Genomic DNA, 25,143 nt, shown 5'->3' with positions numbered 1-25,143 from the left:
AGGGTCCCTCAGGACAGGCCGGCAGTTGGACTCCATACCGGCTAGCATCTGCCTCATGTGATCGTTTTCTTTCCTTAGCTCCTGGAACTTTCTCTTGCTGGACACAGCTTCCCCCTAGCTTTTTGTGGTTCTGTCCTGATGGAAGAAGACCACCTTGCGATAATGGGAGGTGTTTCTCTAGCTCTTTGCCCAGGTCTTGAGCCATCTTCTTGTAGAAATTGTGAATCTCACATATGGAGCTCATATTTCTTCACACAGTGGGGAGTTTCTTCTTGATTTCTAAGCAGAGAGAAACATAGTAACTTCATGAGGAGGTACATAGTGCACACTTTCCTAGTCAAATGATAAAAGTTAATAGAACTAATATTGTTAGGCCAACATGATGTGCCTCCTGATACAATGCACTGAAGGGAACACAACATTGCCTCTGTGGTTCCCTTGCCAAAAGCGCATAACTGGAATCTGATTATGAAGAGATTCCAGACAAAGCTGAAGTGGGGAACATTCTGCAGAATGATTGGCCCATGTGCTTCCAACCTCTAATGGTTGCTAGAGTCCAAGAAAGCCTGAGAAACTGTTTCAGATTCAAGGAAACTCAGGGGACAGGATAACTAAATGTGAGGCATGATCCTGGATTAGATCCTGGGCCACAGGAAAGAAACAGTTAGAGGTGATAGTATTTGATAAATTGAAAAAAAAATGTGAATATGGACAGTGGATTAGATAAACATTGTGTCCATGCTAAATTCCAGTTTTGGTCATCGTACTATAGAGGGGATACACTAGAATGTCTAGGGGGTCAGGGGACTTTATGGCTTCACCTTCGTCAAGGTAAAGAGTCAGTCTTGTTTCTTCTTGATTCTAGATTTTACCTTCACCTACATCTCAGAGTCTCCCCCACCCCAGGAAACTCCCCATTCTTCTTTCAGCTTCTTTTTTCTGTATCCCACAGCCCCCAGTGACAGATATGCCCCTCCCATACCCAACACTGGCTCCCACAACCTGGGTGTATTAAACGTAATGCGTGTTCCACAACCTGGGTGTATTAAACGTAATGCGTGTTCCACGTGTGGCTTCTACATAGGATCCTGAAAAATGAAAGTTTTGTGTGGCCCTGTTTGTGAAGGTTACAGTTTGGCCATGGTGGGTATGTCGGGGGGCCTGCTCCCAGGTTCTCTGTTCCTCACAGAGGACTAGGCCTTGCTGAGTTACTCAGAATCACCACATTTTTCTGTTAAACCTCATTCTAGTTATTTTGGCTCTACGATAAAGAAAAGTTAATTACTTGCATATTTGATTAACTGAAAAAAAATCCAGACTGTATATTTTGATTCTTGATCCATTAGGACTACTTGCCCAGAGGAACCAAATTAATGGTTTTCACATTCAAGCTGCGTAGAAGAAATTCTGGCTGCCTTTCTCGTACCTTCACAAAGGCCAGAGTTTGTAAAAACAATAGTGACAGTAATAGTAACTATGGTGCTTGGTAATCAACAAATCTTTTCCAGGCTTGGCCTTAGGAGAACTTTGCGCCGTGAGATAAGGAGGGGCCAGCTTCGTGTACAGATGAGGAAATGGCCTGCTGCTTTGCTTCTTGCATGGGTCCTATATGTTTGTAGTTTGGGCACAGGTATGAACAATTTGCTCAGACCCTTGTTTAAGGCTCTCTAAAGGACAAAGAAGAATCTTCAGAATTTAATCTTTCTGTAAAAGAAAACCATCTGTCTTGCCCAGTTAACTCCTCTCTTGCCTTGGTCCTTCTCTGTTTTCCTTTTATTTCTATTTAGAAGGCAAATTAAAAACAACAAGGGCAAGATAGCATGGTATGTAGAGTAGCTCAGGCTCCAGCACAACCCTCGCTTGAATCTACTTCTGTCACCTACAAATATGAAGTCAGGCTCTTCCCTTAGATTCTTGAGCCTCAGTTTACTCACCTGTAATGTCAACCTCAAAGTCAAGTTGAGAGGATTGAAGAAATGACGTGCATCAAGCAGGCTTGAAGCTTCTCACAGAACAGATGTACCCAGAGGTAGCAGGCTTTCTCTCCCCTCTTGGGAGACTCTGATCTGGAAGCAGGGTTGGCACCAGGCTCTGGTGGCAATGGTGACATTACAGCAAATTTCAGGCCAGTGTGCTGGGGAGGGGTGGATGTGTTGTGGTACAAATGAGTGCCTGGGGAGAGACGGGGTGGGCTGTTCTCTAGGCTGTCAAGCCTGACCATGCTCTGCCTCCTGGAAACTCACCTCTCCTTTTGTGCTTGGATTCCTGCCCTCCAAATGGAAGAAAATCATCTCTCTCATCATACCACTGTAAAAAATTGTTGAAAAACAGTCGTTCTAAAAAAATGTTTGAGACAAAAAAAGTTAAGTAATGACTACCAAAGCATTAGTCATAAATATCAATAAGGAAGTCTGTTTTTAGTTAGCAAGATCCCTAAGTAGGAGGGATTAAACAGCTCTTACAAAAGTGTGCATTATATAATTTTGTTACAAGCTGAAAGCCAGCGTCTCTGCATCCGGCCCCCCGCCAACATCTGAAATACCTTTTCCCTTAATCCCATCATCCAAGAATAAACACTCTTAATGAAAGTCTTCAGAGGAGGTAAAAAGGAATTTGTTTTTCCAGTTGATTTTAACCATCTTTTCCAAAGTAGGAGGCTGTCTCTGGTGTTACCTTCCTTGTAATGCTTCAGTCAAACATGGCCACTGCCACCACTTCTAGCAAGTTCCCTGGGTGCAGAGAATCAGGACACGGCACCCGGCATGACTAACAGGCACCAGAATTTTAGGGTTCCAGCTAACTCATTTTTCTTCACTCTTTGAGTGAGCTCACCTTTTCCACTTTACCAAAGAGAGACATACCCTTGAACTCTGTGGTCTGTCCCACCGTGTGGAGAGCTTAAAAGAGATCAAACACTGTTATTTTGAAACACTAGAGTAATATTTCCAAGACTGCCTCAGAAAGTTCCTTGGAATTAACATCAGTTACTTACTATATGATGAAAAAGCCATGCATATGTGAATGTTCTTTTAGCTAGAGGAGTGTTTGCTGAGAATAATGCAAACAGAACTTGAGAGCCAGATCATAAGTAGGAGCATAATAGCAGCTCTGAAGATGGGTAGTGGTCTTCCCTGGTAGTTAGTATTGCTGAATCCCCCTGAAGAGTTCTGCTCATGGTTTTACCAGGAGCTCGCAACATCATGTAGAAAATACATTTACAAATATAATTAGGTAAACACAAAACTGCATGGAAAATTTGGCAGGGAATTATATACTTTTCTGATTATGTAAGTAATATACATGCTTAGTGGAAAATATGAAAAATAAAAATATGGCATAGAGAAGAAAATAAAAATCACCCAAATTGCCCAATTCTACCATGAAAGATAACCTTTTTCTGAGATATGCATACACACACACATATATATATATATGATTTTTTCTTTTGCTACAACATTACATTCATGCACTATACATATTTGTCTTGTGCTTTTTCACTTAAATTAATTATATTTTTATGTTTTGGTATCTGAGTGGCTGAATCCCTAGGACACCCATTGCAAACATAATATTTCTTTGAAATCTAGAGTTTTTCCTAAAACACTTATTTAAACTTTGTAGTCTACTCTAAAAAGTACTTATATTTGCTTTAACATAAAATATGCAGTATATAAATATGAAATGTAAATTTTATTATAAGCTAATAAGCATAATATACATAATATAAAATGTAATATATTTTGTAAAATATAAAATTATAAAATATATAATACATAAAATATATAAAACTAAAATATGCTCTGCTCTGTGTAAATGAAATCTGCTGTTTCCCTGTACTCTGACACTTCAGGTTATGCCATCTAAACACTTCTACTATAAAAAAAAGCTAAAAATAATAAATAAATAAATAAACATACTTACCACACACCTAAGAATTTTTTTTTTGTTTTTGCTTAATTTTAGATAGCATCTTTAAAATACTCGATGTCACTGGAAAAAACTCATCGGTAATTTTTATATGTAACCCTGCCCACCCTGCCAACACATACACATGGGAGAACTCATATCCATTTAGGGATCCCTTGGCCATAATTTCAAGGCTTGGCAGAAATGGATTTCCTCAAGAAAAAGGAGTCTCCAGCCCAACTCTCGAGTTGGTCTGAAGTGTCCCTTCACTACACATAAATTTATCAATTTACAGGGAAAAAAATAAAATCAATGGGTCAAATTTTTTACTTAAAAAATTTTCTCCACTAAATGTCATGCAGTTTGGGCTTCTTTGGTTGCCTGCTGGCCTATGAGGAAATGAATCACCAAAATCACCATGGCAAAAGATGAGCCATGAATGTGTCACTCGTGCTTGATATGGCAACTTGCTGTCCTCATATTCTCCAGGTTGTTACATTATATTGCACATGATAAAGTTACATTCTCACCAGACACAGAGGCATGGCACTTCGAAGATGGAATTAAATGTGTCAATATGTCATGACTCATTTCACAGAATGTCATAACTCCCCATTGTGCCACCTGATCTAGACTGATAGTCACCATTGTAGGGCTACCCATATATTTGGGCAACAGAGAAAGTATGGAGAAACAACTCCCTACCCAATGACTTACAAATGAGCACAGCCCAGCTGAGGAGCTATTGGAGATGTCCCCACCATCCAACTCACCCAAGCTTAACATTCCACAGTTAGATCTTCATACCTTTGGCTTTAGACTGCTGAGGTTGTATTGCTTACAAAAATGCCGATGTCACTGAGGTAAAGCCATACACTTACATCAGTCATTTGCCACAGTGTTTCTCAAGGAGGGATGATCGAATTGCCTGCACCAGTAACCTAGGGGAGGGGAGAGGAGGGGGAGAAGGCAGGATGGTTAAGCCCAACCCCAGAGATTCTGATTCTGTAGCTCTGTGGAGGGCTCTTGGAATCTGAACTCTAGACCCCCAGGAGATTTCTATGAACATTAGTATTTGAAAACCAGTAATTATGACTGCAACTATGAATCTTTTCTGAGAGCAGAGGAGATATTTAATGATCTCTTGGGGTGATTCAGTCACCGTTACTAAGGGACAAAGGGGAGTCTGGACAGGGCACTGACCAAGCCCAATTTTTCGTGGAGTGGTCATCTTTTAAGTGCTTTCTCAGAGAGGGTATAATAATTGTGTACTTTGAATAAATGCACTGTGAAAAGACAAAAACAAATATTTGGGCCTTTGTGTCCCCTTCTGTTCACCTAGGAAGGGGTTTACCTGGCATAAATTAAGCCTTCCCACCCATACCAAGTTCCATCCTTCACTCAGGCATGAGCCCCAACAGAGTGGCCAGGAACCAGCTGTTTTTAAGCCGATTTTTAGGGCGCTGCTGCTGACCTCACCTCCCAGGCCAGAGACCAATGCTGGGAGGAGCTCATTGCCTCCTACATTAATTTCATGGGGCTGCCATAACAAAATACCCACAAACTAGGTGGCTTGATAACAAGTTTATCATCTCACAGTTCTGGAAGTTTGTCGGATATGAAGGGTGTCTGCCGGGTTGGTTCCTTCAGAGGGCCCTGAGGAACGATCTCTTCCAGGCCTCTCCCCCAGCTTCTGGTGGTCTTGGGCATTCCTTGGTTTGATGGTCATCTTCTCCTTGGGTCTTCACACTGTCTTCCCTCTGCGTGTCCCTGTCTCTGTGTCCAAATTTCCCGTTTATAAGGACATCAGCCCTGTTGGTTTAGGGCCACCCTAAAGACTTCGTCTTAACTTGATCAACTGCAACCAAATGACTCTACACCCAAATAAGGTCACATTCACAGGTACTGGGGACTTCAACATCTTTTGGGGGCACAATTCAGCCAATAACCCTTTTCTCCCCCGGGTCTGTCTCAGCCCTGCTTCTCTGTGCCCTTGATGGCTGGCAACAGCACCTGGTCCTGCACCTGCTTCTCTACTTTGTTCTGAGCAGCTGAGCAAACACGTCTCATCAGTACCCCCACAGCCCCGCAAAGGATCCCGGTAACTCCTCAGTGACTTATGGGGGTCCAGTAAAGGCAGCTAAGCACAGCAGGGACACAAAGAAATTAGAGTTCAACCCCGATGTTTGCAACAAGCTGGGAAATTGACAAGTGAGCCCAGATGGTCTTTCAGAGTCTAATTTCACCAGATTTCTCTGTAGTGTGACTTTTATTAAATTATTATTATTATCATTATTATTATTGTGTCTGATCTTAGAAACAAATTATACTCACACTTCTGGAGGGATATTTAGATCTTGCCTCCAGGTCTTGCCCAATAAAAGGTTAAAATTCAAATACCCAATGAGCAAAGAGTTCACTTACCCCATAGAACCATCTTTACCTAAAATGTTAATGGTGACAGCAGCAATCATCCTTAAGATGCCATGATTTAATTTTTTTAAAAAAATATGTTTATACCAAAAAAAAAAAAAAGGAATTATCTACTTATCACCTTGGAGGAAACCAAAAGGAATATGATTCTTAGTCCTCACTGGGAGGTGAAATTTCCCACTTATCATACGGTATCTGATCTACTTCCCATGATATTACTCTTCGTGTCCAGGAATACTGAGCATCCTTCCTTTGAAGGCTTTCCCAGCGGGACTAGTTGATGAAGCCATCGGCTCCTTCAGCACCAGGTCAGTATTGGCATCATGATGGACCTCCTCTGGCAATGCCAGGCCACAGCTCAGCTCCTGGTAGCCTGGGGAAGGGCGGGGCGTTCTCACTGCTCCAGGGCATTGCGGGAACAGATTTGGCAGCAAGGCCTTAAAGCGACACATTAGGGTTAGGATTCTAATATGAGACTATGTGCTTACTGTTGCCTAAATATTAGGAAACACGGCTCAGAATCAGTGGCATTAGATAGGCTCTCCAGGGCACACATTGAAATGTGATGGTCTCCACTCTGGGTGAGCTCTCTTCACTTGAAACACTCTGGTTTACCAGAAAGACTCATTCCCAAGAAGTCGCACTCATTTATTTCACCTGCCCAGTAACGTGAGGCTTCTTATCCAGACTCCTTGTGTTTGTGTGTGTGTGTGTGTGTGTGTGTACATGCCCATGCACATGCATGTGGGCATCTGCATGTACATTGATGGGAGGAAACAGCCCTGCGTACAACCTGAATGTATCTGGAAACAAAGCTTAGTTATTGTTCCTCCAGACCATCCAAGTCTTGGAAACAATCTAAACCTCAGGGAGAATTAGAAACTAAGCCCTGAGCCCCCTTGTGTGATGGCTCAGGGAGAGGTACCTGAGCTGAGCAGGCAGCCCAAAGGGACCAGGGTATGAAGACTCACTGCGTGTGTTGGCTCTACCCAATGACATGCTCAGAGTCAAGACAGGGAGGCAAAATATGTTCTAGGGGTGCCTGGGTGGCTCAGTCAGTTAAGTTTCTGACTCTTGATTTCAGCTCGGGTCATGATTTCAGGGTCGTGGGATCGAGCCCCACATCAGGCTCTGCACTCACCATGGAGTCTGCTTCAGACTCACTCTCCCTCATCCTTTATCCCTCTCCACCTATGCTCATCTCTCTCTGAAAAAAATAAAATAAAATTTAAATTAAAAAATATATATTCAGAACTTTTTCATGTGTCTGTTGGCCATTTGTATGTCTTCTTTGGAGAAATGTCTGTTCATGTCTTACTCAGCCATCAAAAAGAATGAGATCTTGCCATTTGCAATGACGTGGATGGAACTAGGGGGTATTATGCTAAGTGAGATAAGTCAGGCAGAGAAAGACAAATACCATATGATTTTAGTTACATGTGGAATTTAAGAAACAAAACAGATGAACATAGGGGAAGGGAAGGGAAAATAAAATAAGATGAAAACAGAGAGGGAGGCAAACCATAAGCGACTCTTAACTCTAGGAACAACTGAGGGTTGCCGGAGGGGAGAGGTGGGGGGATGAGGTAACTGGGTGATGGGCATTAAGGAGGGCACGTGATGGAATGAGCACTGGGTGTTATATGCAACTGATGAATCACTGAATTCTACCTCTGGAACTAATAATACAGTATATGTTACTTAAATTGAATTTAAATAAAAAATTTAAAAATATATATGTTCTACAAATCTGGGTAACAAGTCTGGTGTCAGGAATGGGAACCTGCACTAAACAGCATTAGAAGACCATGATGTTGGAGCATAAAGCTCAGTGATGGTAAAGCAAGAGGCACCTGGCAGTTGCCATGAACGGGCCTTATACCTGGTTAGTTCAAGCTTTCCCCTTGTCCTGCAGCAAAATGTCTAGCCCATGACCACCAGCGGTTATGAATAGAGGCCATTCCTGCAGGATTTAGGGCGTGGGTGGGTCTGTGGGTCTTGGAAAGGGCTCCACCCTTGTATCTAGAGGTTGCAAGGTCAGTCCCAGCTCTGCTGCTCTCAGTCTGCCTAATCACATGACTGCTGATTTCTGCTTTCTTAATCTGAAACTTGAGAAAGTAAAATCTCCCCCATGGGAAGTGATTGGCTGGCACATGTGAAGTACATAATTCATTTTCCCTTAAGTGAATTTAACTTTTATTTGTTGAGCCTTGAGGTGACCTAGAAAGATGTTCCTTTAAAAAGCCAGGAAAAGGGGACACTGTGCATTTGTGCGTGTCTTGACTGTTTCTTGACTTCCTAACACCCCGACGGTTTCACATTTCATACTTATATATGATTTTCTGTTTGCACTGAAAATTAATACTTGCTTATTTTTCTGTTTATGAAATAATATTAGAGGAAAACTGTGGGAAAATACAGAAATTTCTAAAGAAACATCTCCCAAATCACCCTGTAAAAATCACCATTTATGTTGAGATGTATTTCCTTTCAATGTACATTTAATTTATTAATTATTGATAAATTAATCAATTGATTTAATAATTTCCCAAGGGTAGTTTCCTAGAGATATTAGTTTCAAGAGTGGTTTTAAGTCTTTGGGCCATAGTTAACTTTCTCTTGAGAAATATTGTGCTGATTTGTAGCCCTATGATCCCTGAGGGAGAGTTCAAGTTGTATCATCTTTTCCTTTGCATTAAATACATTATTTAAATCTTTGCTGATATGATAGGTAAAAATTGTAACATGGTTTTTCTTATTTACACTTCTTTGAGTTTTTAGGGAAGTGGAATACATGTGCATTTTGGTCATTGACACTTCTTTCCGTAAATGATTTTTTCGTCTACGCTTCTTATTTTTCTATTCAAGTTTTAGTGTTTTTCTTAGTGTTTGTATAAGCTCTCGATGATATTATAACTGTGTTTGTCATATATGATATAAATACTTTGTGTGGTCATTTAAAAATTATATGATTATCCTAGTTACCTATTGCTTCATAACGAATTACCCCAAAACATAGGGACATAAAAGAAGAAACATTTATTATTTCACAAGTTCTGCGGGTCAGAAATTCCAGAGCAGCTTGGCTGTTGGGTTCTAGTTTGGAACTCTGCAGAGCTTCAGTCAGGGTGCTGGCTGGCAGGGCAGGCATCTGAAGGCTTGACAGGGGCTGGAGGCTCTGTTCCCAAGACAGTTCACCCACTCGGCTGTTGGCAGGAGGCCTCAGTTCACCACGTAGACCTCTTCAGACATAAGTTTTCTTGCGTGTCATCATGACACTCAAGGTGGCTTCACCCAGAATGAGGGATCCAAGGGTAAGTAAGAGGGAAGCCACATTGGTGTCTTTTATGAGTGATCATAAGGAAGTCACACGGTAACAGTTTTGTAAATAAATTATCAAAATTGACTGAAAAGAAAATGTCAATAGATCTAGAACAATTAAAGAAATAAAATTGACTAGGACTAGTCTGTATTGATTCTGGAAAACAACATTTTTTGAATATTTTCGTAGAAAACTTTATTACTTCTATTTTGTAGTAATTTTACCCCTTAGTGACAATTAGCCCACTGTGATATCACCGATCCAGTTCCGATGAACTCAACCTGTAAAAATGGTTTATGAAATATAGATTAAGATCTGTCCTCCCTGTAAACATATTTTCAAGTAAAGCGTGAATCTAACAGAAAAAAAAAGGAAATAAATAAAATCAGTGAGATTGTCTCCACACGAAAAAGGCTCATTATCTCGCAGTTCAACCTAAATCAACTTTTCAGGAAATAGATATTCCTCTTCCACATCACATTTCCAGAAGAGTAATGGACAGAGTAAGTTTGACAACAAACTCTATGACACCACAAAACAAAACAAAACAAAACACCTGGATAACAAAGCCAGACAAGCACAGTACGTGGAAGGAAATTATAAGACCCATATCACTAATAGAAATAAGCAACATTACATATGAAAATCTAAATAAGATATTAGCAAACCAAATAGAACTTATATATAAACACATCATAATGAAATGGAATTTATCACAGGAGTTTATTAATGGTTTAACCTCAGAAAATCTATTATCTGATTCACCACATTATCAGATTTAAGGGAGAAAAACACGATCATCTTAATATATGTAGAAAATTAATTCAACAAACAATCTAGTATTCATTCATAAAAAATCTATTAATTAATTTGAGGGCGCCTGGGTGGCTCAGATGGTTAAGCGTCTGCTTTCGGCTCAGGTCATGATCCCAGGGTCCTGGGATCGAGTCCCACATCGGGCTCCCGAGCTCCTTGGGAGCCTGCTTCTCCCTCTACCTCTCTCTCTCTCTCTCTCTGTCTCTCATGAATAAATAAATAAAATCTTTAAAAAAAAATTTGAAATGATAAAATGTATCTAACAGAAATCTGATATTGATCATAAGCAAATATGATACTTAATAGTGAAACTTTATAAGCATTTCCTATAAAACCAGGAAAGGTGCTCACTCTTTTCTGTTCAATATCGCATGGAAGATTTTAGAGAAAACACATTTTAGCAACCTTGCCAGGGAGAAAAATAGTGCAAAAAAGTAAATTGCATTCCTTTACATAGGAAACATTACATGAACTATTTAAAATATTTCATTTAAATTTGTCAAAATATTCCTTTTACAAAACTATAAGATTCCCATAAATGTTTTTATTACATATATTTATAATTATACATACATATGTATCTAAGCATATTTTCACACACAGCTGATGCTAGTTATTCACAGTACTTACGTTCTATGAAGTCACCATGAACACTGAATTAGTCCATCCTGAGCCACTGCTCCTAGAGAAATACAAGTTAGGTCCTTGTAAGCCTCTGGTCACAATGTTCTCATCGATAGATATATGCATAAACTTGTTTTGTATGTGCTTCTGTTTAAAGATACATAATTTTGTATTTATTTAATATATATTATTTCATTAACATTGATCTTGTGGGGGGCACTTGGATGGTTCAGTCAGTTAGGCACCTGACTCTTGGTTTGTTTTTTCTTAATTTACTTTAATTTTATTATGTTATGTTAGTCACCATACAGTACATCATTAGTTTTTGATGTAGTGTTCCATGATGCATTGTTTGTGCATAATACCCAGTGCTCCATGCAATACTTGGTTTTGACTCAGGTTGTGATCTCATGGGTCCTGAGATCCAGCCCCGCATCGGACTCTGCACTCAGCAGGAGTCTGCTTGGATAGTCTCTCTCTCTCTGCCACTTCATCCACTCATGCTCTCTCTCTCTCAAATAAATAAATCTTAAAAAAAAAAAACCAAAACATTGAACTTGTGACCAAGAGCACTGTAACTCTTATCTGAATGAAGTTTATCTAATTCACATATACTCTTTACAAGGCACATTATGGCCTTCTTGCATGTAGAAACACCAACTAGCCAGCATTTCAGCACCATGCTGGGGGTGGGAGGCATTTTAAACAGACACCTACAGAAAGTACCAAAATGTGGAAAATGTCACAACAAATAGGTTGCAAGAAGGACACTTGTTTACAGTGCAAACCGTGAAGCAAAAAGGCAGGGCATTGCCTCGCTTAGCCTCGTCAGAGATCAAAACTGAACATCTCAGAATTTTCACTGATCTGTGCGTGCATGTCTGTAAATGACAGTAACAGCACCATGAATCTAGATTTGGGAGTTACAGATACATTTTAGAAGGTAGGCAAATTTACAAATATGGAATCTGTGAACAATGAGGATCAATTCTGTATATATACATATATATGCATGTATATAAATGTATGTATACAAACACACATTATATTTACAACATACACAGAAATAATACCTATATGTAATAAAAGACACTGAAGCACAGGGGTGCTTGTGGAAAAAGTAAAAAAACAAAACAAAACAAAAACCCATCAAAAGACGTACAGAGGAATTCAAGGCAGAGAGACATGTCATGCTCACAAATGAGAAGACTTCATTTCTCGAAGGTGAGAATTCCCTGTTGATCTCTGAATTTAATCTAATTTCAGACAAAATCAAGCCAGGAGTTTTTTGTGGAAAATGACAAGCTGATTTCTATGTTTCTCTGGAAGAGTTTGGGAATTATCAAGACAGTTTTGAAAAGGAAGGAGTAGAGCAAAAGAACAGAGGTCAAAAGAAGAAGGGGAGTTGATATTCACTCCACCAGATGTTAAGAAAACACCTAAAATCAACTAAAAGCAGACAAATAGCTGATAAAACTTGGCAAATACTTATAGGTAAATCATAGATGAACAACTTGAAAGGCTGAATGACATAGGGAAATATTGTCTACCTTTCTAGATTGTTTAAAATGACAGCTTTATTGAACTTTATTCACATACCATCAAATGCACCCTTTTAAAGCATACAGTTTAGTGGGTTTTGTTACATTCATGGGGTTGTGCAACCATCTGTTGCACTATTTAATTTTAGGATATTTTCATCTCTCTCCCTAAAGACTCTGTCCCCTGGGGATGCCGGGGTGGCTCAGTCATTAAGCGTCTGCCTTCGGCTCAGGTCATGATCCCAGGGTCCTGGGATCGAGCCCCGCATCGGGCTCCCTGCTCGGCGGGAAGCCTGCTTCTCCCTCTCCCACTCCCGCTGCTTGTGTTCCCTCTCTCGCTGTGTCTCTCTCTGTTAGATAAATAAATAAAATAAAATAAAAAAACACAAAAAACTCTGTCCCCACTAGCAGTCGCCCCCCATCACCCCCTGCCCTCACGTCCTAGGAAAACATGAATCTGCTTTCTGTTCCTTTGAATTTGCCTATTCTGTACATTTCATATAAATGGAATCATACAGTATGTAGCTTTTTGTGATTGGCTTCTTGCACTTAGGGTCATGTTTTCAAAGTTCATCCATGCTGTGCCATGTTATCGGTACTTCATTCGTTTCTAAGCCTCAATAATATTCCATTTCAAGGGTAGACCACATTTTATGGATCCATTCATCCATTGATGACTCTTTGGATATTATGAATAATGCTGCTATGGACATTTGTGTACACATTTTTGGGTGAACATATATTTCGTTCCTCACGAGTACCTACCTAGAACTGAATTGCTGGGTAATATGGTAACTCCATGTTAACATTTTGAAAAACTGCCAGAGATTTTTCCAAAGCAGCTTCACCATTTTGCAATCACACCAACAATGCGTGGGGGTTCCAGTTTCTCCCAAACCCCACCAGCCCATGTCATTGCCTGCCTTTGAACAATGAAGCATCCTAGAGGGCAAGTGACATTTTGTTATGGTTTCTACTTGATTTCCCCAGTAACTAATGAAGCTGTGTATGTCTTCATGTGTTTATTGGCTATTTCCATGCCTTCTTGAGAGAAATGTCTATTGACATCTTTTCTCCATTTCTCAATTGCATTATTTATCATTTTAGTGTTGAATTGGAAGAGTTCTTTATAGAGGCTGGATACAAGTCAACCTTTTCAAAATTTCTTGAAACAGTTGAAATAATAATGAGGTATTTATACCCATCCAATGAACAAAATTTAAAACACATGAGAAACTAGTCCTAATTCCTGCTGGGCATGTAAATTGTTTCACATACATTTCAGGGCAGTTTAGTGATATCTGGTAAAAGTACAGGTCAATGGACTATGGGCCCAGCCATTCTCCTTGTTCGTATATACAATAGGGAACCTTTCTATATGTCCGAGGAGACCAGTTCAGATGCGTTCTTTGCAGCATTGTTAGCAATAACCCCAAATTGGAAGCCATCCAGAGGCCTGTCAACAGTAGAATGCACACATAAATTGTGGGAAAGCCACACAACGGAATACTACATAGAAGGGAAATGAACGAACTCCATTTACACCCATCAGCATGGATAAAATGTGGAAGGTCTAATAAATAGTCAGTGAAAAAAGAAGTTGTAGAATCATCCTTTAGCAGAAACTGGCCCATTGTACGCTAATCCCATTTCCCTTTCCTGACAGGCGGCATTTCTCAGCATCGTTGGCATAAATAAAGCCATGTTTCTGAGTTACAGCCAAAGAGATGTGGTTGGAAGTGATGCATGCAGCTTTTGGGCCTGGCTCCGACACCTCCTGTCCAACCCTCCTCTCTCTCTGCCTTGGATGTTGACTTTCAGGGGGGCCTTGCATCCGTGGCAGCCACAACCCTTGAATGACAGCCCAGCTACCCCCTTACTGACCATCTGTGGACTCTCTGTGAGATACCCTTCTATCACGGTAAGTCACAAGATTCCCGGGTTCACTTGTTACAGAGGCTGTCAATACCGGGAATGTAACAGTTAGAAAACAGGAGAAAGGCAATACATTATTTATGTCATAAAACCATGTTCAGGAAGAAGCCTCTCAATTCGAAGGTACTATTTAGCCCTAAAGACTGACATCTTAGTGTGAACTTGGACAATTATCTAACTCAGGAGCCTACATGATTTTTCTGTAAAGGATCAACCAGAAAGTAGTATTTTAAGGCTTTGTGGGCCATATGAACCTTTGTGGCAAGTACTCAGCTCTCCCAGTGTAGCAAGAAAGCCGCCATACGTAAGCAAATGGGTGTGGCCTGATCTGCCTGCAGGCTGCAGTTTGCCCACCTCTGATTTAACCTCTGGAGTCCTCAGTTTCTTCATCTGTAAAATGGGCATGATAATAATAGTACCTACCCAAAGTGGTTGTTCAAAGACTGAGTTAATGCATAAGAACTGTTTAGCATAGTACCTGCTATATAATATTCCATAAATATAATAATAACTATTATTGTTCCTTGTTATTATTTTTAATTTTTAATAATTTTAATAATAATATTTATTATTGTATTATTAATCTTTATTACTTTCACTGATGCTGCTACAACATCTATGGAAGTAAGGGAGTGCATATAATATGTAAGGAGTACCAACAGTGAACTAAGAATATTGTGTCCCATAATTTCACCCACAGCAATCCTCAGGGAGAAGTATCATTATTATTTTACTTTCACGGATGAGAAAACTGACTTGTAGAGTAACCCATTAACTGGTAAGAAATAGAACTATGAACACAGGTCATTTCGGCATCTCTTCTAACTAACCTGTGTGTCCAGAAGATTCCACATGAGCATAATTTGAGTTGAGGATTTTGTCCGTGCCTTTCATTTACTAATTCAGAATATGTGGTGTCATAAACACTTTTCTGGGCATACTAGGTTTTGCGAGTTTACTTTCAAATGAAACCATTGATAATATTGCAAAGGGAATCTAGAGCAGTAGCAAAAGAAAAGATTGACCATTAAAGTGCCTTGTTGGCATAAGACTAAAATACTGTTTACCTATTGAGGTTGTCTCAGCTGTGCAACAAAAATCATGCAATAAGAGAGGTTCCTTAACGTGCAGCTGGGAGCGTATGTCCGATGGTTGTCAGAGAAGAGAGAGCGGGACCTAAATTCTAGACGTGCCCCACGTGAGGGGTCACCAAACACTCGGTGTGTTGAGCTAAACAGTTTCTCCTGTTAATTTTTAAGCTCATGGGTATTTCAAAGATAAATGAAATGCAACTTCTAACTTGTTTATATGCATGTCATAGAAATGTTATTTTATATAAAAATCTCTTGACTTTTAGAAGTATATCGAGCATATGCTATCAAAATAGGAAACTTCAGGGTGTGATGCAATCATTTCCAAAAAAACAGCTCAAAACTTCAGGCCAGTCTATAAAGAAATGTTCAAGGGTCAAGGGCAAAATGCGAGATATAAGAAAAATGTAATAATCATTTTTCATAGACATTTTTTCGGTTTATGTGACTTATCTTTTATTCTAACATAATGTCCTCTCTCTCTATGTATATATTTTTTGGTGCTAAAATATTCTTTTAACATAGTTGACATTACCTACTTCTTCTTCATTTGTCATTGCATTATTTGGGGCTTTTAATTTTGTTTTCTTGAATGACTTATGGTTAAGTCTGTCCTTTTTCTAACTTCTAACTTCTCACACTGACTACATAGGTCATTAATTTTAAGACTTGCTCTTTTTTTCGCTAATGACTGTGATACATATTCCTACAGAAGTCGATATATTTCCTTCAAAATACTGCTCCATTTTTGGGATGTAGTGGTTGTATTTTCATGCATTTCTTTTTTTTAAATTTAATTTAATTTTTTAATTTAAATTCAATTAGCTAAGGTATAGTACATCAGTAGTTTTTGATATAATGTTCAGTGATTCATTAGGTCAGTATAACACCTAGTTCATGCATTTCTAACCATCATCCACTTTGACCCGTTCTATAAGCCAGGTTTATTTAGAAGTGTGTTTTTAAACTTCCAAATGTCTAAAACATATGTTTTAAATTGATTCCAATAATTATTTTCTATTTTTAAAAACATTGTGCCAAAAAACATGGTCTCATTATAGAAGTTCTTTGGTATTTTAAAGATTTGCTTTGTGACTTATTACAAGGTCAACTTTTGCATGTTCATAGATGCATAAAAGCGTTATGTTCTCTCATTATGATAGGGTTTCCATGGATGCTAACTACGTCAAGTTGTTAATTCTTTCACTTAAAATGCTTTTTATACCTAATTATTTCTTTTATTTCATCTGTTTTTCTGAGATGGATGTGTTAAAATTTTCAGTTCTTCTGGCTGATATTTCAGTTTTAACCTGATAATTTCCTCATCTTGACTGTTTTTATTTCAGGCCTGTAGTCTGATACACATAATTTCAGAATCTTTACATATTTTTTCTTGAATTATTCTTCTTTCATGATGTGGTGACCCTCTTGATTTCTGATAATATTTTTCGTGTTATTTTGTTTTTTACCTTAAAGCTTATTTGTCTGCCATGAATAACTACATTAGTTTTCTTCCATCTTTTTTGTATCTTTACTTTTTTAGTTTAAACAGCATAGTTGGATTTTTTAACTCAAAACTGAAAATCCCTATCTTTTAATTGATAAACTCAGCCCATTTTAGTCTTTTAAAAAATTAATTTTTACCATGTCCATTTAAGTTTTATATGTATCATGATTTTTTGCTTCTTCTCTTGTCCCGCTTCCCTTTCTTTTAGAAATTAAGTTTTTTTGTTTTATTTTTTCTAAAATTCCCTCTTGTCTACTCTTGTAAGTTATATATTGTACTTCTGGTCTTTCACTGGTAACACTTAAATATTTAGTATGCATTCTTAACTGGGTTCTAATGTTAATGATTGTCTCAGCCGTTCTCATGAACTGGAGAAACACAGGTGCTTGACTTAAGTCCAGATCACTCCCTCCCACGTTCCATGCTGGGCTCATCTCCTGATATAGCTGGGCCTCATCATTGTGCTTTATATTTAGTTGCAATTTTTTTAGTGGTCCCTAAATCACTTGTAGTTATTTGCATATTCAATTAAGTTTGTAGTTCTTACTCAGGTTTTATATAAATAAAAATATATCATATATGTTGTATGTATGATATAATTATATTTATATAAATAAAAAAGCTAAAAATAAAAATGTTACTGGGGGGCCTGGGTAGCTCAGTCGGTTGAGTGTCTGACTCTTGATTTCAGATTAGGTCATGATCCCAGGGTCACGATATCAAGCCCCCCATGGGGCTCCACCCTGAGCGAGGAATCTGCTTGAGATTCTCTTCCTCTCCCTCTGCCCCTCCCCTACTTGTGTTTTCTCTCTCTTAAATAAATAAATAAATAAATGAAATCTTAAAAAAATAAATAAATGAAAATGTTATTCCATCCTTACTCCTGAAGAATAGCTTGGTTGTATATAAAATTCTATGCTGATATTTTCCCCTCAGCACCTTAACTCTGTTACTTCACTATCTTCTGATCTCTCTTACTGCTTTTGAGAACTCTGCTTTATACTACACTAGTTGTTGTTCCCTTGTAGTTGGTCTGCTTTTCTCTCTGGTACTTTTTAATATTTTATCTTTGCTGCAATATGTCCAGGGGTGGATTTAAATTCATATCTTTCTGCTCCAAACTCAGTGTGTCTCTTGAGTCTGAGTGTCCTCTCTCTTTTCTCTTTTTTAAAAGACTTTAACAATTTTTTAAATTACTGAAATGTAATTGACATACAATGTTGTATTAGTTCCAAGTGTACAACATATTGATTGGACAATTCTGTACATTATTCAGTGCTCGCCCTGATGTCTGTCACCATACTTTATTACAATATTATTGACTTTATTTCCGATACTGTACTTTTCATCTCCATGATGTATTTATTTTGTAACTGGAAGTGTGTACATCTTACTCCCCTTTACCTATTTTACCCATCCCTCCACCCACCTCCCCTCTGATAACCATCAGTTTGTTCTCTATATTCAAGTTTGTGCTTGTGTGGTTGTTCGGTTGGTTGGTTTCTTGGATTCCACATATAAGTGAAATCACATGGTATTTGTCTTTCTCTGTCTGCTTTAGAAAATTCTCAACAATTATTTCCTTGAATTTTGCATCTGCCTTACTTTTTCTATTTTCTTTCTATTTTCTTAGAGTTATTTATCCTCTCATATTTCTCATTTCTTTCTCTCTCCCTGCTGCATTGTTAGTAATTTTCTCATATCTGTCTTCCAGTTCACGAATATTTTCTTCAGCCATATCTCTTCCGTTAACTTGGCCTGCCAACTGAGATTTTAATTTCAGTAACTGCATTTTATTTCACAAAGACATAGCTTGGTTTTTCCCAATCTGTTTTCCTTTTCACTAGCATTTTTTAACCTATATCTTTAATCATTTTAAACACACTTATCTTATATTCTCTTTCAATTGTCTTCTTATATCCTTGCTACTAGAATTCTAATTCTGATATTTAATGCGTGCCTCCTCACCCCCTTATAGAGTGTATTGTGTCCTTGCATATTTTATTTTTTTTTTAATGGGAACTAATCTTCATTGGGGTTTGCTTTTTTTTTCATGTGGTCTGGGTTATCAGAGTTTTTCTCAAGAGAGGGTTTTTTTGTTTTTGTTTTTTGTTTTTTGGTTTTTGTTGTTTTGTTTTTTGTTTTTGTTTTTTTTGTTTTGTTTTGTTTTGTTTTTGCTTATCTGCTAAGATTCCAAAGGGGCACACTGGTCTGGAACAAGTTTTATGCTTATTTCATAGCTAGGGAATTCCTGGACAGAGTGGGGGAATGCATATTTGAACCCTAACTTTGTGATTAGAAAGGGCTATGCTGCTGGATTCTTAAGGATATTTCTACCTTTGCACCCACATCCAGACAGAAAGAGATAGTCTTCCTTGTCATAGCCCTGTACTAATGGGTAGGTGATTTTCCAGTCCAGCTTTCACAGTCTGGTCCTAATGGGGTAATCTCAGTTCCTGCTCTTGCTTTGTCTGGTTCCAAGACCTCAACTTCTGTCCCTGTTTGGGTATTGAAGATTTAGGTTCCTGCATTTCCAAAACCAAAATCCACTCCACTCCCTCCCATCTGCTTTAGTATCAAGTCACATGTTTCTGGCACCTCTTTTGAGTTTTGCCTTGTTTTGTTTTAATGCTATGTGGTATTTTTAAATATTTGGAGCACAAGATTTACAACCTGACCTACATTATTATCCAACCTGGTCTCAGGGATGTTGCCTTAGATTCAACACAAAGAAGAACTGGAGAGTTAAGATATGGGACATATCCTCTTCTGGAAAAAAAAAAATACTTCTAAAAATAAGATTAACATCTCAGGTGTCCCTCTTGATGCTCTAAGTGATATATTATATATTTGTGTTTCCTAAATTGTTCATCATTGCTGAGACCTCTCTTTTCTTGGAAGCGTTGGGCACAGAACAAGGATACTATGGCTTGCAGCAGCAAATGCAGTTCCACCAACACTCAGTAGATGGCGAAAATATAACCATCCTCTGTGAGGCTCAGAATCCTAAGAGAACCATTTATCATTAAAAGGAGAATTTTGATGGAGGGCTGGAGTTGCATGAAGTTTGAAGCAGTCAGGAAAGTTGATGTATTTTAATCTCTCCTGAACAACACAGGAAAATACGCCAGCACAACTCTATTTAAATTTTGTTCAACTTCCTCAAAAAAAAAAAAAAAAAAAAGTGGTTGTCCCAACAGCAGAGCAGGAGGACAAAGAGGGGAAAATATCCAAACTGGGGGAAAGTCTGCATTTTATGGAACATTTTAACCAGGTGATTCTTTCTTTGATGATAACACACTTTTTTTTTTTTTTGCTTACTCAGGTTGATTAAAAGTGGACCCCCCCCCAAATACAAAACAAACAAACAAAAAACCATGTTTTGTCAGTTTTGCCACAGCATGGACTTTCCTTTTCAGAAAAGGAACTTCAGGCCCTACTGAACTGGCAACCCCAACGTTGAGGGAGAGTCCCGCCCTTAGATTGCCCAATGCGCTGGGTTGTGGTAAGACCAAGGCTTGTCCAATTCCTGTCAACTCCAAGACGTGGAAGAAATTCCTTGTGAGACTAGAAAGTCTGCGGAGAAGAGCTTTAACATCCACGGCCCTGGTGCCTTCCTTTAGAGGACTGGAAGTTCTCATTCTACTTCGCACTCCACACGTAGCAACAGAGAGACACACGCAGGTGAGGGCTCACACACCCAGCGTTCACACACGCTCTGCGTAGAGGGCTTCCTCATCCTCTCCTGCCCTCAACACTGGAGTCCAGGATTTCCCAGAGGAACAAAACAGGACCAGTCTGAGTGGTAAGTGTTAAAGCCAAGAAGGGTGCAGAATGGCTTTGCACGGCAGACAGCTTGGTGGCTAGAGGCCTCCCGTTCTCCTAGCACGTGGCCACGGTCATTCGGGCTTTTGGAACTGGAAGCTCAGCATGAGAGAGCGGGCAGAACTTTAAGATTAAAAAGTCCAGGATAAGATTTAGTCACAAGAAGAGGAAACAAGCTGGGGCGCCTGGGTGGCTCAGTTGGTTAAGCGACTGCCTTTGGCTCAGGTCATGATCCTGGAGTCCCTGGATCAAGTCCCGCATCAGGGTCCCTGCTCGGCAGGGAGTCTGCTTCTCCCTCTGATCCTCCCCCTCTCATGCTCTCTGTCTCTCATTCTCTCTCTCGCAAATAAATAAATAAAATATTAAAAAAAAAAAAAAAGAAGAGGAAACAAGGTGATGCCAAGTTATTCAGATCAGGGTGTGAGGGTAAAGTTTAGGATGGGAGTGCGACTTTGATGGTGTCCGTTTCTTTGAATCGGATAGATTGGAAAAAGAAATAAGGCAAGAAATCACTAACACAAATGAGCTGGAAAATACTGGCTGAGCTCCTGGCTGATCCAGGACAATGTGGAAAGGCAGAGGGCACTCCCCAGACCACCTGCCACCCACCCACCCCCATCCTGATGTCCTTTCTAGACTTCCGGGAGGACACGGTGGGGTATTACATTAGCATGGGAGGTCAGCAGTGGAAAGACTGCATGATTTTGCTGTGGAGGGAAAGTCAGTCAATCTGAGACATCCAATTTTCATAGCATGAAGTGAGTACATGATGATGAGCATTACTACTCGGTGGTGAGTAATGTGTTTGTGAGGATATGTGCATAAAATCGACATGTTTTCCCATTGCATTGGCTCTTGGCTTTCCTTATTTATTTCTATTGCTGCAACTCGGTGAGGGAGTGACCCATTCCCTTTTATCAGTGACTGATTCAACACCCTCTTGTCACATTCATCACATTTTTCTCATTTTTTTTTTCTCCCCGGGACTCACAGTTCTGATTCTGGCCTCTCCTGGGGTTTCAAGATGATTAATCTTTCTCATTCGTTCCTTTTCAGCTTTGTGTTAAGCAGTGGTAGAATCAATCACATGCCTTCTTGCTTTATTTGGAAATCAACTTTCATGTTTTACAATCATTGGAGTTTTTGTGGGGCTCCTTGAATACAGACTGAGAAGTTCACTTGGCTAAGTTGCCAAAAACAATTAAATTCAAGTGAAACATTTTTATTTAAATCTCCATGGAATCCTGCTTGGTTTTTTTCTTACTTTGCATAGATATTCATGATATTTACTCTATAACCAATAATAGAATAAAAGATAAATGCATTTCTACTTCTCTAAATATTTTCTTATTTAAGAGGACTATCTACTAAACGTGTGGCAAGCAAATTTAACATTTCATTAGACACAGGCTAAATTATAACCCCGAGTATAGCAGTTAAATAGAAACACAGTGCAGGCACCAATCTGTGGAAAGTTGTAATTGCACCTAGACCGTGGTCCTCACTGGCTTCCCCTTGAGCACCAGGACAAAAGTTGAAAGTAACTAAAACAATCTATTCTTTAGTTTTGTTGTGAGAAATAAAGGGTCAGTGTTTTAAGTTTCTAGCAGCCTAAAGGGTTAGTAAGAGCTGAAATGTTGATTTTGTACAGTTACTGCTGTTAAGCACACCGCACAGTGGTTCTCAAGTGGGAACAGTTTGCACCCCCCAGGGACATTTGTCAGAGATAGTTTTGGTTGTCATACCTGGGGGAAGGGACATTGCTGGCTCCTGGTGGGTAGAGGCCAAGGATACAACCAAGCATCCTACAATGCACAGGACAAAGGGACACTCCCCAGTGACAAATAATGACTTAGCCCAAAATGTCAACAGTGGCAACACATTGAAAAATGCTCCTGTAATAATTTTTCTAAGGAAACCAAACTCATACTACATGACTGATTTATATGGATTAGATTTTTTAACACCTTTATTGAGATATCATTCACATACCAAAACATGTACACATTTAGAGTGTGTCATTCAATGTTGTTTGTTCACAGACTTGTGCAATCATCACAATCAATTTTACATTTTGATGTAAAGTTGAAGAAGTTACATTTTCATCCACTTTCGTCATCATGTCACTGCCCTTCCCATCCCCTCTCTCCAAGCCCTAGACAATCAACAATCTACTTGTGCTCTCTACAGACTTGCCTGTTGTGTATATCTCATATCAATGGAATTATATGGTATGTGACTTTTTGTGTCTGGTTTCTTTCACTTAGCATCATGTTTTCAAGGTTCATCCATATTGTGGCACGTGTCAGTAATTCATCCCTTTTTTACTGATGAATAACATGGTATGTAAATAAACTATATCTCACTTATGCATTCATCGGTGGATGGCATTTGGGTTATTTCTACTCTTTGGCAATTTTGAATAGTGCTGCTTGAACATTCATGTACAAGTTCTTGTGTGAATGTGTGTTTTCATTTCTCTTGGGCCCATACCCAGGAATAGAATTACTAGATCATATAACTCTATGTTTCCCATTTTGAGGAACTGCCAAACTGTTTCACAAGCTAGTACAACCACTCTGCATCACCACCAGGAACATAGGAGCTTCCAATTTCTTCACATTCCATGTCTTTTTCATGATCATTATCCTAGTGGGTGCCAAGTGATAACTCATCGTGGTTTTGATGTGCATTTCCCTAATGACTAATGATGTTGAGCATCTTTTCATGTGCTTATTGACCAGCCGCTTATCTTCTCTGAAGAAATGTCATTCAGATCAATCACCCGTTTTTTAAATTCTGTTATTTTTTATTATTGAGTTGCTAAAAATATAGACACAAGTCCCTTATCAGATATGTGATTTGAAAATATTTTCTTTCATTCTGTGGGTTGTGTTTTCACTTTCTTAGTGTGATTTGCAACATAAAAGTTTTCAATTTTGCTAAGTTCCAGTGTATCTATTTTTTCCTTTTGTTACTTATGGATTTTTTTTACATGATATTTAAAGCCTTACTTTCATGTTTCCTCTCAAGAGTCATATAATTTTAGCTCTTGCATGTAGCTCTATAGTCTATTTTGAGTTCATTTTTTGGTGGTAGTGTAACAAAGGCATCCAACTTCATTCTGTTGCAAGTGGACATCCAGTTCTGCCAGCAAGATTTGTCAAAAAGACTTTTCTGGCCCCATTGAACTATCATGACTGCTTGTTGAAACTAACTGATAAAAAATGTGAGAGTTTATTTGGGGCCTCTATTCTATTTTATTGATCTGTCCTTATTCCAGTACTCTACTGTCTTGTTTGTTGTAGTTTTGTAACAAGTTTTGAAATCAGGAAGTGTGAGTTCCTCAACTTTGGTCTTTTTCAATATTGTGCTAGCTATTCTTTGTCCTTTGGATTTTCATGTAAATTGTCAATTTCTGAAACACAACCAGCTGAGATTTTGGTAGGCACTGCATTGAATCTGCAGATCAATTTGAGGAATATTGCCATTTTAACAATATAAAGTCTTTCAATCCAAAAACATGAAATACTTTCTCATTTATTTTGCTTTTAATTCTTTTCAACAATTTTTTGTAGTTTTCGGTATGTAAGTCTTACACTATTTTTGTTAAATTTATTCCTAAATATTTCTGATGTTATCAAAAATGGAATTGCTTTCTTAATGTCATTTTCAGGTTGTTCATTGCTAGCATATAACAATAAAATTGATGTTTGTAAATTGATCTTTTATCCTGCAATCTTGCTGAACTCATGATTTTTTAGTGGATTCTTTAGGATTTTATACATACAAGATAATGCCATATGCAAATAGAGATAATTTTCCTTCTTCCTTTACAATCCAGATGGGTTTTCTTCCTTTTGCTTGCCTAATTTCCCAAGCCAGACCCTCCAGTATAATGTCAAATACACATGGTGAGAATGGACATGTTGGTATTATTCCCAGTCTTGGGGAAGAAGCATTCAATCTTTCATCATTAAGTATAATCTTATCTGTGGATTTTTTTTTTTTTTGATGTCCTTTATTGTGTTGAAGAGAGTTTAGTCTCTTCCTCGTTTGTTGAGTGTTTTGTTGTTGTTGTTGCTTTATCATGAATGGGTGTTAGGTTTTGTCAAATGCTTTTTCTGTTCTTTTGAAATGATC

The sequence above is a fragment of the Mirounga angustirostris genome, unplaced genomic scaffold (genome assembly GCF_029215605.1).
Source record: "Mirounga angustirostris isolate CCGP_5_RB_7025 unplaced genomic scaffold, mMirAng1.0.hap1 SCAF_1, whole genome shotgun sequence".
In the NCBI taxonomy this organism is placed as follows: domain Eukaryota; kingdom Metazoa; phylum Chordata; class Mammalia; order Carnivora; family Phocidae; genus Mirounga; species Mirounga angustirostris.
Note: the sequence above shows the minus strand (reverse complement) of the source record.